This window comes from Pseudophryne corroboree, chromosome 4 (assembly GCF_028390025.1).
Source record: "Pseudophryne corroboree isolate aPseCor3 chromosome 4, aPseCor3.hap2, whole genome shotgun sequence".
NCBI lineage: Eukaryota > Metazoa > Chordata > Amphibia > Anura > Myobatrachidae > Pseudophryne > Pseudophryne corroboree.
In genome coordinates, this window is record NC_086447.1 from 431,910,420 (window position 1) to 431,922,822 (window position 12,403).

Here is a 12,403-nt window from a genome sequence, read left to right on the forward strand (position 1 = left end):
TGTTAGTGTATGCCTGCTTAGATTGAAAATCTTTACTTTCTCTATTTCCCTCTCTGTTGAAATTGAGGCTTTTTCATTATTGATGTTCTTCTTCTTGTTAAGGATTCTTTTCTTCCATTCTTTTTTTCTTTCTTTTTTTGCTTTCAACCCTCCCCTTTTTCCCCTTTGTGTCTTATGGTTCAATCTCTGTATGGATGCCTCCTGTTGCCATCCCCTAAAAAAGGCGATCTTTCTCTGAATTTCTGAAGCGGTTCAAACCTGTTCCTGTCTTCATATCTATCAAATCTATAGTCATGATTGCGGATCCTATGTCTATCTGGAGCACTGTCCCTCCATGCCATTCCTTCCTTCCGATAAGGTTGCTCATTCCTCTCTCTTTGTCTCGTGTCAGGCCTGACATAATTCCTATAAGGTTCATTCCTTGTGGGACGTCCTCCCCTTTCGGGATATCTCTCCATTGGTGTCCTGTGCCTGATTCTACGATCCCTTACTGTATCCCATTCTAATTTCGGTGCTTCCCAATGTATATGTCCCCTCTTTGGGGTTATTGGTTGTCTGATGGTGTGATTTAATGGGGATATGGGGTCATCTTCATCTGATCCCAAGTCTTCAGACACTACTTCTCTCGAGTCACTAACAGCCGACTCTTTCTTGTCTCTGATGAACTTCCTGACCTTTCTGTCTATGAGTGTTTTTTCATTCTTCTTAATGGCACATTCTATTCTATTCTCCAATTCCTTAAATTCATTCATGTCTTTAAAGGGAGTGGTGAGATCTCTATATATGATTATCTCTTCCTCCAATTTTGCTAACTCCCTTTTACGTTCCTCTATAATTAAGGCCATGAGAGAAAAGGAGCAATCATTGATAATTTTCTCCCAATCTTCTTTGAATTTTTCTGATGCTGTCTCAAAGGATGCTTTTTTGTGTATCTGCAGACCCCTCGGTATAATCTGATTGAGAATATATTTTTCAAGGGTGACAGTCTCCCTCCACACTCTATTCTCCCTGAGTAAGGTTCTTTCTAATTTCCTCATTATATCCTCTAAACTTTCATTTAAGAGTTCTATATGGTTGCCCTCATTCCTAAATAACTTATCCAATGTTAATTTTCTATTTTCTCTGTATTTAAACATGCTGCACTTTTAGACCCCCAAATGGAGAAAAAATGTATATGTGATTATAATGGGTGGTGAGTCCTAATGTGCGCACAATAGCGGCAGCCCACTGAAATAAAGCAAACGGAGACCTTCTCCACAATCCCCAATGTGCAGTATATGTGTAAAGAAAAATTGCAATATCTTATAGGCGCCAACTATATAGATAGGATTTATATACGTTCCTTAATGTATCTTGAAATGGGGCAGAAATCTCAGGGTGTGAGGTCTGTCTTCTTCCTCTTTTCAAGTATCTTCTCAAACCGTTCCCATCAGAAGAAATCCTCCCATTGTGTCGTGTGTTAATATAACAGAAAGAAAAATTGTATAGTGTAATACAATTTATTGAAAAATTCTGTAATTTTCAAATGAATAAAACAATCTCCCTCAGGAAATCCTGAATGGAGAATTCAAAGCAATTACCAGCTAAAAGTGTAAAACATGCATGTAACAATCCTTAAAAACACCACGTCCTCCTCCCCAAATGGAACACTCAGAGTTCTTGGAAAACAGCTTAGGTGGAGGTATGGTTGGCTTAATTACCAGAATTCCATGGAAATCAGACAGAAGATGTGAAACCAGTTCTGCGACCCGGACTCGCTGGCTGGACCTCTGACTCCTCCTGGCAAAGTGCAGACCCTTCCGTCACCGCTGTTGTCCCCACCAACGCGTTTCAACCCTTTACACGGGTCTTTTTCAAGGTGCTGAGTGTGTTAGTCCCTGTATGGTAGATATTTAAACTACCCTCCTCCAATCAGGTCGTCCTATTACCTATTGAATGATCGCAGCTGTGCGTTGCTGTTCCCGTCCTGGTGGTTGTGACTCCCCCCCCTTCGTCTCCATGGAGACGGTCCGATAATCATTTTCTATTGGAGACTTCAGAAAGTCGTCATAACTCCTCCCCCTTATTTCCATGGAGACGGACCAATGTTGCTGTTCTAATGTTGAATGTATTGGGGGTATACCGCACTGGAGAATGGTAAGGTATCTAATAGATATTGTTAGAACCAAAATACATAATACAACGAGAAAATCTGAGTTTTCTAATGTTATCTTGAGTTTGGTGGTGCACCCTGAGTCAGTGGTAAGACATACAACAAAAGGGAGAGAAGAAGACTCTTTTGTAGGTGCACTCTTGTATGTTTAAGAGGTCTCAGAAGAGACAATAAGTAAAGATTATAAATGAATTTTTAAATATCACTTTTATTAACAATAATTGATAAAATAGTAGAGTTTACTGTCAAAAATTGGAGGTAGGGGTGGGGGGAAGGGTGGGGGGGAGTTGGGGAAAAGAAAGGGGGAACACAGAACGAATTAATTACAGTGTAAATACTGAATATTGTTCTGGAATGCCTGGGTGCGATAATAACAGCTGGAGACCCTGAAAATTGAAGCGTTTTTATTCTCTCATGAGCGATGATGAGGAGACAGATGGGATGATTAAAGATGGAATGAGCAAGATGAATCTGCTGTCAGTGTTAGACGCTGAGCAAAACCGTCCAGGAATTTCTACTAAACTGAGTATTCCTCGAGAGTCTCCCACTCGAGTACTGACCCAGCCCTACACTGCTTAGCTTCCAAGATCGGAAGGATTCGGGCGTTACCAGTGTGGTATGATAGTAGAAAAAATATTAGATATCGAGGGCTCGAGAATCACTGATGAGAGTTCACGAAAATGGAGAAATAAGAGAAAAGAAAAGACAAGAGAATGGGTGGAGGAGGAAAATAGGGGATCTGCTGCCACCGTTAGACCGGGATAATTACCCCTGAATCAGTGGTGAGAGTCCTGAAGATAGTATAAAGTGAGGAAAAGGAAACGATACTGATAGGTAAAAAAATTTTTTTGAGATTGGTTGATAGACAATGGGCTGCTTGATTGCAGGATGCTGATAGTACCTATGATAAAGGTACTAGGTGTGATAAAAAGCAATTTGTACACAATTAGCAGTCAAATAAATTGATTAGACCCATACATCACCATCAATTTGCTACTATCAGATTATTACAATTATACCAAAATGGTATCAGGTGGAAAAAGAAGGAGAAAATGAACAACAATTTCTTATTTGTGTTCCGCTGTATGCAGAGCTGCAGAAATACTATATAATATGATTGCAAGATGCTGATAGTACCTATGATAAAGGTACTTGGTGTGATAAAGAGCAATTGTACACAATTAGCAGATAATTAAATTGATTGGAACCATGCATCACCATCAATTTGATGCTGACAGATTATTGCACATTGTACCAAAATGGTATCAGGTGAAAAGAGAAAGAGATAATGAACAACAGTTGATTATACAGAGCTGCAGCAATGCTATATAATACGCAGTATAGAGGATAGTGATAAATTGCTCAGCCAAATGATTAGATCAATATTAATGACTGAAAATAAAGGTTTAAACAGTATCCTATGTGGTATTAAGCCGCTAAATGCCGACTATCTGTAAAACGGGTACTTGCAAAAAACAGCTTGATGAATGCTATTAAAATATAAATATGCAAAAAGATGCTGATATTGAGCAGATATTACCCGGAATTGTATGGAACGATCAGTCACTAATATGAGCAGGATACTTTCTGAGTGCGGAATGTCCGTGTCAAAGTCCAGGCAAATTGAAGATGCAGGATACACTGGTTCCCAGGAGCTGAGCAGTTCGTTTATAGCCGCACTGCCGATCAAAGTACCTGATGTATTGTGGAGACGTGGTCAGGTTGGCTGAGGAGAAGAGAGACACAATGTTCCTGGTCCCATCGCGGCAGTATCTAGCGGCGGCGGGTTGATGCAGCGGCTGCTGGGGAAAGAGCGGCTCGTGGTTCAGGATGTCCGGAATCAGCTGTCACACCCAGGCAGTGGGGGTAGGGAACGGAAAACTAGTTTCACCCGTTCACCGGGCTTGATCACTTCCTGTTCCCAGAGGGGATAGTGCAGGCTTTATCTTGCAAGGGAGCTGGTCGTTGTCCAATCAAAAGGGAGGCGTGTCCTGTGTTTGTAAATTGCTGCACAGGTGGAACGGTTGTTCTGTTTAGTATTGGTTCCCTATTATGCTTGCAATTAGTGGCCCATTGCACAAAAGGAAAAAACAGAGAATATGTGTGAGAAATATACAAGGTTGTTAGATAAAAAATGAGCATCTTGCTTATTATATAAGTGGACATAGTGAAAAAATGGAAATAAAAATAAAAATAAATAAAAATAAAATGGGGAAAATTAGCAAAAAAGAATAAATGAATGAAAATAATAAAATTGAAGCTTTCACAAATTGTTTATGAAATATTTAGATGATAAGAATAGATTAAATTTAAGTATACTAAATGATAATTGCTGGAAAAATATGTTAGGACAGCATATCTTGTCTGGAGTTATAAACAAACACGTTGTAAACATTGCATGAGGATATTCATAAATATGTTAATTTGGATTAATAATGCAAGTGACGTCGATGGAAGTGGTGGGAATGATTGTGAGAAAGGATGGTATGGAAAGGATGGGGAGTGAGGTGGAAAGGAATGGGGGGGATGGAGTGGGGGGGGGGGAAAGGCGGGGGAGAGAGGGGGAAGGGGGGAGGGGGTTTAAGATTGTGGGGTGTTGGGATATGGTTGGGGTGTTGTGGTTTGCAGTGTGGTGGGAATGTGTGTGTGGTGTCGAAGGTGATGATCCTGTGTGGGCGAGAAGTATAATGATATGGTGAGATGAGGAAGGGGGGTGGAGATGTAAGGGATAGGAGTGGGTTGACAATGGGAGTGCTGTGTGGAAAGGTGTTAGTAGGTTGTGAAATATGTCGGAATTTGCTGGGTCACTGTAATGGGATGGATGTGAGGTGCATGTGAATGGACTGCGGATGTGATGGTGCCGAGTATGTGGTGGAGGTGGGCGTGAAAGTGCTGATGAAAGAAGGGTGAATGTGATGTGTTATGAATAGGGGTGTACTGGATGTGAGTGTACTGAGGGGTGTAAGGGAAGGAAGCGAGGACACTTGATGGGTGCTATATAGAAAGTAGGTTACAGAAATGCACTGTAATTGATGTATTCATTCAGACCCAATGGTTTGAGACAACCTAACCTGAAAGTCCATTCACTTTCCTTCTTAATAAGTTCTTTGCTTAAGTCACCACCGCGTATGCCTAGATGGACCCTATCTAGGCCAAAGGCGCGCATATCACTTGGTGAGTCATGATGTGCAGCATGGTAGTGTCTGGCTACTGATGTTAGTTTTTTGCCTTTTTGAAGATCTGACGATGAGTTGCGAATGGAGCCCATATGTTCTAAAATCCTAGTTTTGAATTTTCTAGTCGTCATGCCTACATATCGTTGATTGCAAGGACAGGTTAGACAATAGACTACTCCTTGTGTGTCGCAGTTGAAGAAGTGTTGTATGGAAATATCCTTGCCATGTCTGTCCTTGACACAGTCAGTTATCTGTATCTGTGGGCAAGCCTTACATTGCCCACATGGAAAGGATCCCTTAGGGAGTTTGGATTTGGTCATTTCACGTGAAAAATGGCTCTGAACCAACGTGTCTTTGATGTTCTTAGATCTCCTCCAACTGATTTGTAAAGTGGGATCCAATAAAGGTGATAACTCTGGATCCAGATGTAGGACAGGTAGATGTTTCTGAATGGCCTTTTTTAGTAGACGCCATTCGGGACAGAAGGTCCCTACAAATCGAATCTTGGTGTCAGCCTTTTGTTCTTGGAGTTTGTCCTGGAAGATCAGGGATTCCCTGTTGGTTTTTGAAATAGATTGTTGAGCTCTCTTCAGAGAGCGTTTACTGTATCCCCGAGCTTGTAACCTGGTCATAAGTTCTCTACTTTTCTGTTTGAACACCTTCTCCTCTGTGCAGTTGCGTCTAAGATGAAGAAATTCCCCTTTTGGGATGTTTTCAATAGTAGGTGGGAAATGTGAGCTTGTTTGGTGCAATATACTGTTTGTGGCTGTATCCTTACGAAAGAGTTCTGTAGCCAAAGTCCCACTTGTTGTCTTGTAGATATTCAAGTCCAAAAAAGATATCTTGTCTCTGCTGATTGAGTGAGTGAGAAAAATGTTCAAATCGTTTACATTGAGGATGTTAATGAAGTCCAACAGGAGTTTCTCATCTCCTTCCCAGATCACAAAGATATCATCAATATATCTCAGCCAATTGATGATATGTTTTGTGTAGATATGATTATCATCGTTGAAGACTATTGTTTGTTCCCACCAGCCGAGGAACAGGTTGGCGTATGTGGGTGCACAGGCTGCACCCATTGCTGTTCCCCGAATTTGCTGAAAAAATTGGTCACCAAAGGTGAAATAATTTTTATTGAGAACAAAACTCAACATTTCACATAGGAAATCATGAAATACATTTTTTTCTTCCATATCCAGGAAGAATTTGGTGGCTTGTATTCCTTGTGAGTGTGAAATACTGCTATACAGGGCTTCCACATCTAAGGTGACTAGGATACAGTTCTCATTTAGACATATGTCATGTATTTTCCTTAGGAGATCAGAAGTGTCCTTAAGGTAGGAGGGTAATGTCATGACATGGTCTCTGAGATGTAAATCCAGAAATTTGCTTGGGGTTTCCAAGAGTCCCCCATTCCCTGACACTATGGGTCTCCCAGGTGGTTTGTTGATATTCTTGTGTATTTTTGGCAATAAGTAAAAGGTAGGAACCCTGGGATTCGAGACCTCAAGGTATTTAGCCTCTTGTTGTGTGATAGCTCCAGTGGCAAATGCCTCTGTAATCATGTGCATGTATTGCTTGTGGAATTTTATTGTGGGATTAAGTGGCAATCTGATATAACAGGATGTGTCCAACAGTTGTCTCCGTGCTTCCTCTTCATACATTGCGATGGGCCATATGACAATGTTACCACCCTTATCCGAGGGTTTGATAACGGTGTCAGTCCATGTTTTAATCTCTTTAAGAGCTTGTCTCTCTCTGTATTTGAGATTTTTGGTGAGACATCTTTTGCGAGAATTGGTCTGGATCTCGTCAAATTCTTTGGAGACTAGATCCAAAAAGACCCTGATTTCTGGGCTGTTGGTGTCAGGAGGGAAAAAGGTGGACTTCAGTTTGCATGTGGGTCTTATTTTTCGTGAAGCAGGGATGTCCGAGGCTGATTCCATATGCAGCTCCTCCAGTATTTGGATAGCTGTATAATCTTCTTCGGTCAGTGGTGTTATTGATACACTAGGATCCTCCAAAGGTCCTGAATGGCTGGATAGTGAAGTCATAATACTTGAGTCAACAGAGGATTTAGCAAAAAAATTTTTTAATAATAATTTGCGGCCGAAGAGTCTGAGATCCTTCTCCCACAGAAACCTATCAAAGGGTGATGTGGGTGAAAAAGATAGACCCTTGCTAAGAACCTCTAATTGATCTTCCGTAATGATTTTGGTACTGAGGTTGATAATTTGTAATTTGTCGGTAGTTGTCACTTCCTGGTTGTCCGTACCGGATAGTGAGATGTTCTTGGGGTGGTCCAATCTCGCTTGTTTCTGTCTGTGTTTCGTCCCCCCCCTTCTTGTCGGCCTTGTGGCTTGCTTCTGCCTCTGGTATGTTGGCCTCTCCCTAAAAAAGGGTCCTCACTTTTGTTGTATCTATGGGTGTGGGTACTTCCTTCAGGATGTTCCGTGGCGGAGTCTTCACTGTATGATGATTCTAATTCCGAAGAGCTCGGATCTTCTCTAGGTGGTCCTCCTCTAGGACGTGGAGTGGGAGAATGCCAACGAAAGATTTTTCCTAGGGAGAAGTCGTTTTTGTCTCGTAGGAATTTGGTGCGTTTCCTTTCTATAATATTGGTTTCATATATATCCAGATCTTTCTTGTATTTTTCAAATGTGTTTTGGAAAGATAGGTCTTTCTCCCAGGTTTCTAAGTTTTGACCCAATTCTTCGATATTTTTTTCTACTTGATCTAATATCAGATTGTCATGTTTGATCAAGATTAGAATTAGTTCATTAGAACATTTTAATAGGCTGTTTTCCCATTCAGTTTTAAGGTTGTCTGTGGCCAAAGGGAAGGAGGGGAAGATACGTGGTCGTAAGCCTCTGGGTGATAATTTATTTTTGTGGTAGTTTTCTAATGTAGTGATATCCCAGGTGAGCCTAATCCTTTTTTGAAGGTTTTTCTGTAATTTTGATAAATCAGATTTCCAGTCTTTGGGAGTGCTGGGATTGTGGAAGGTATCTGAAAAAATATCTCCAAATTCCTCTACGTTTCTACGTTTGGATGTTAGTTCAGTTTTTAATGAAAATGCTGTCATTGCCTTGAATATAACAATATACAGTGGGGGGAAAAAATGAAAAGAGGAAAGGGAATGTTGTTATAACAGAAGCGACTACTATACAAAAGGAAAGAGATCCTATAGCAAGGTATATAAATCCGTGCAAGGTATGGAAAACTGAGTCTTGGCTCAGTGTACTGAATACATGAATGTATTGGGGGTATACCGCACTGGAGAATGGTAAGGTATCTAATAGATATTGTTAGAACCAAAATACATAATACAACGAGAAAATCTGAGTTTTCTAATGTTATCTTGAGTTTGGTGGTGCACCCTGAGTCAGTGGTAAGACATACAACAAAAGGGAGAGAAGAAGACTCTTTTGTGGGTGCACTCTTGTATGTTTAAGAGGTCTCAGAAGAGACAATAAGTAAAGATTATAAATGAATTTTTAAATATCACTTTTATTAACAATAATTGATAAAATAGTAGAGTTTACTGTCAAAAATTGGAGGTAGGGGTGGGGGGAAGGGTGGGGGGGAGTTGGGGAAAAGAAAGGGGGAACACAGAACGAATTAATTACAGTGTAAATACTGAATATTGTTCTGGAATGCCTGGGTGCGATAATAACAGCTGGAGACCCTGAAAATTGAAGCGTTTTTATTCTCTCATGAGCGATGATGAGGAGACAGATGGGATGATTAAAGATGGAATGAGCAAGATGAATCTGCTGTCAGTGTTAGACGCTGAGCAAAACCGTCCAGGAATTTCTACTAAACTGAGTATTCCTCGAGAGTCTCCCACTCGAGTACTGACCCAGCCCTACACTGCTTAGCTTCCAAGATCGGAAGGATTCGGGCGTTACCAGTGTGGTATGATAGTAGAAAAAATATTAGATATCGAGGGCTCGAGAATCACTGATGAGAGTTCACGAAAATGGAGAAATAAGAGAAAAGAAAAGACAAGAGAATGGGTGGAGGAGGAAAATAGGGGATCTGCTGCCACCGTTAGACCGGGATAATTACCCCTGAATCAGTGGTGAGAGTCCTGAAGATAGTATAAAGTGAGGAAAAGGAAACGATACTGATAGGTAAAAAAAAATTTTTGAGATTGGTTGATAGACAATGGGCTGCTTGATTGCAGGATGCTGATAGTACCTATGATAAAGGTACTAGGTGTGATAAAAAGCAATTTGTACACAATTAGCAGTCAAATAAATTGATTAGACCCATACATCACCATCAATTTGCTACTATCAGATTATTACAATTATACCAAAATGGTATCAGGTGGAAAAAGAAGGAGAAAATGAACAACAATTTCTTATTTGTGTTCCGCTGTATGCAGAGCTGCAGAAATACTATATAATATGATTGCAAGATGCTGATAGTACCTATGATAAAGGTACTTGGTGTGATAAAGAGCAATTGTACACAATTAGCAGATAATTAAATTGATTGGAACCATGCATCACCATCAATTTGATGCTGACAGATTATTGCACATTGTACCAAAATGGTATCAGGTGAAAAGAGAAAGAGATAATGAACAACAGTTGATTATACAGAGCTGCAGCAATGCTATATAATACGCAGTATAGAGGATAGTGATAAATTGCTCAGCCAAATGATTAGATCAATATTAATGACTGAAAATAAAGGTTTAAACAGTATCCTATGTGGTATTAAGCCGCTAAATGCCGACTATCTGTAAAACGGGTACTTGCAAAAAACAGCTTGATGAATGCTATTAAAATATAAATATGCAAAAAGATGCTGATATTGAGCAGATATTACCCGGAATTGTATGGAACGATCAGTCACTAATATGAGCAGGATACTTTCTGAGTGCGGAATGTCCGTGTCAAAGTCCAGGCAAATTGAAGATGCAGGATACACTGGTTCCCAGGAGCTGAGCAGTTCGTTTATAGCCGCACTGCCGATCAAAGTACCTGATGTATTGTGGAGACGTGGTCAGGTTGGCTGAGGAGAAGAGAGACACAATGTTCCTGGTCCCATCGCGGCAGTATCTAGCGGCGGCGGGTTGATGCAGCGGCTGCTGGGGAAAGAGCGGCTCGTGGTTCAGGATGTCCGGAATCAGCTGTCACACCCAGGCAGTGGGGGTAGGGAACGGAAAACTAGTTTCACCCGTTCACCGGGCTTGATCACTTCCTGTTCCCAGAGGGGATAGTGCAGGCTTTATCTTGCAAGGGAGCTGGTCGTTGTCCAATCAAAAGGGAGGCGTGTCCTGTGTTTGTAAATTGCTGCACAGGTGGAACGGTTGTTCTGTTTAGTATTGGTTCCCTATTATGCTTGCAATTAGTGGCCCATTGCACAAAAGGAAAAAACAGAGAATATGTGTGAGAAATATACAAGGTTGTTAGATAAAAAATGAGCATCTTGCTTATTATATAAGTGGACATAGTGAAAAAATGGAAATAAAAATAAAAATAAATAAAAATAAAATGGGGAAAATTAGCAAAAAAGAATAAATGAATGAAAATAATAAAATTGAAGCTTTCACAAATTGTTTATGAAATATTTAGATGATAAGAATAGATTAAATTTAAGTATACTAAATGATAATTGCTGGAAAAATATGTTAGGACAGCATATCTTGTCTGGAGTTATAAACAAACACGTTGTAAACATTGCATGAGGATATTCATAAATATGTTAATTTGGATTAATAATGCAAGTGACGTCGATGGAAGTGGTGGGAATGATTGTGAGAAAGGATGGTATGGAAAGGATGGGGAGTGAGGTGGAAAGGAATGGGGGGGATGGAGTGGGGGGGGGGGGAAAGGCGGGGGAGAGAGGGGGAAGGGGGGAGGGGGTTTAAGATTGTGGGGTGTTGGGATATGGTTGGGGTGTTGTGGTTTGCAGTGTGGTGGGAATGTGTGTGTGGTGTCGAAGGTGATGATCCTGTGTGGGCGAGAAGTATAATGATATGGTGAGATGAGGAAGGGGGGTGGAGATGTAAGGGATAGGAGTGGGTTGACAATGGGAGTGCTGTGTGGAAAGGTGTTAGTAGGTTGTGAAATATGTCGGAATTTGCTGGGTCACTGTAATGGGATGGATGTGAGGTGCATGTGAATGGACTGCGGATGTGATGGTGCCGAGTATGTGGTGGAGGTGGGCGTGAAAGTGCTGATGAAAGAAGGGTGAATGTGATGTGTTATGAATAGGGGTGTACTGGATGTGAGTGTACTGAGGGGTGTAAGGGAAGGAAGCGAGGACACTTGATGGGTGCTATATAGAAAGTAGGTTACAGAAATGCACTGTAATTGATGTATTCATTCAGACCCAATGGTTTGAGACAACCTAACCTGAAAGTCCATTCACTTTCCTTCTTAATAAGTTCTTTGCTTAAGTCACCACCGCGTATGCCTAGATGGACCCTATCTAGGCCAAAGGCGCGCATATCACTTGGTGAGTCATGATGTGCAGCATGGTAGTGTCTGGCTACTGATGTTAGTTTTTTGCCTTTTTGAAGATCTGACGATGAGTTGCGAATGGAGCCCATATGTTCTAAAATCCTAGTTTTGAATTTTCTAGTCGTCATGCCTACATATCGTTGATTGCAAGGACAGGTTAGACAATAGACTACTCCTTGTGTGTCGCAGTTGAAGAAGTGTTGTATGGAAATATCCTTGCCATGTCTGTCCTTGACACAGTCAGTTATCTGTATCTGTGGGCAAGCCTTACATTGCCCACATGGAAAGGATCCCTTAGGGAGTTTGGATTTGGTCATTTCACGTGAAAAATGGCTCTGAACCAACGTGTCTTTGATGTTCTTAGATCTCCTCCAACTGATTTGTAAAGTGGGATCCAATAAAGGTGATAACTCTGGATCCAGATGTAGGACAGGTAGATGTTTCTGAATGGCCTTTTTTAGTAGACGCCATTCGGGACAGAAGGTCCCTACAAATCGAATCTTGGTGTCAGCCTTTTGTTCTTGGAGTTTGTCCTGGAAGATCAGGGATTCCCTGTTGGTTTTTGAAATAGATTGTTGAGCTCTCTTCAGAGA

At 40.9% G+C, this 12,403-nt stretch overlaps 2 pseudogenes; both read right to left on the reverse strand.

Annotated features, from left to right (window-relative positions):
* Positions 1-2,663: 2,663 nt before the first annotated feature.
* LOC134912288 (5S ribosomal RNA) lies at positions 2,664-2,782 on the reverse strand (annotated as a pseudogene).
* Positions 2,783-9,141: 6,359 nt separating this feature from the next.
* On the reverse strand, positions 9,142-9,260 carry LOC134912289 (5S ribosomal RNA; annotated as a pseudogene).
* Between the last annotated feature and the right edge of the window lie 3,143 nt (positions 9,261-12,403).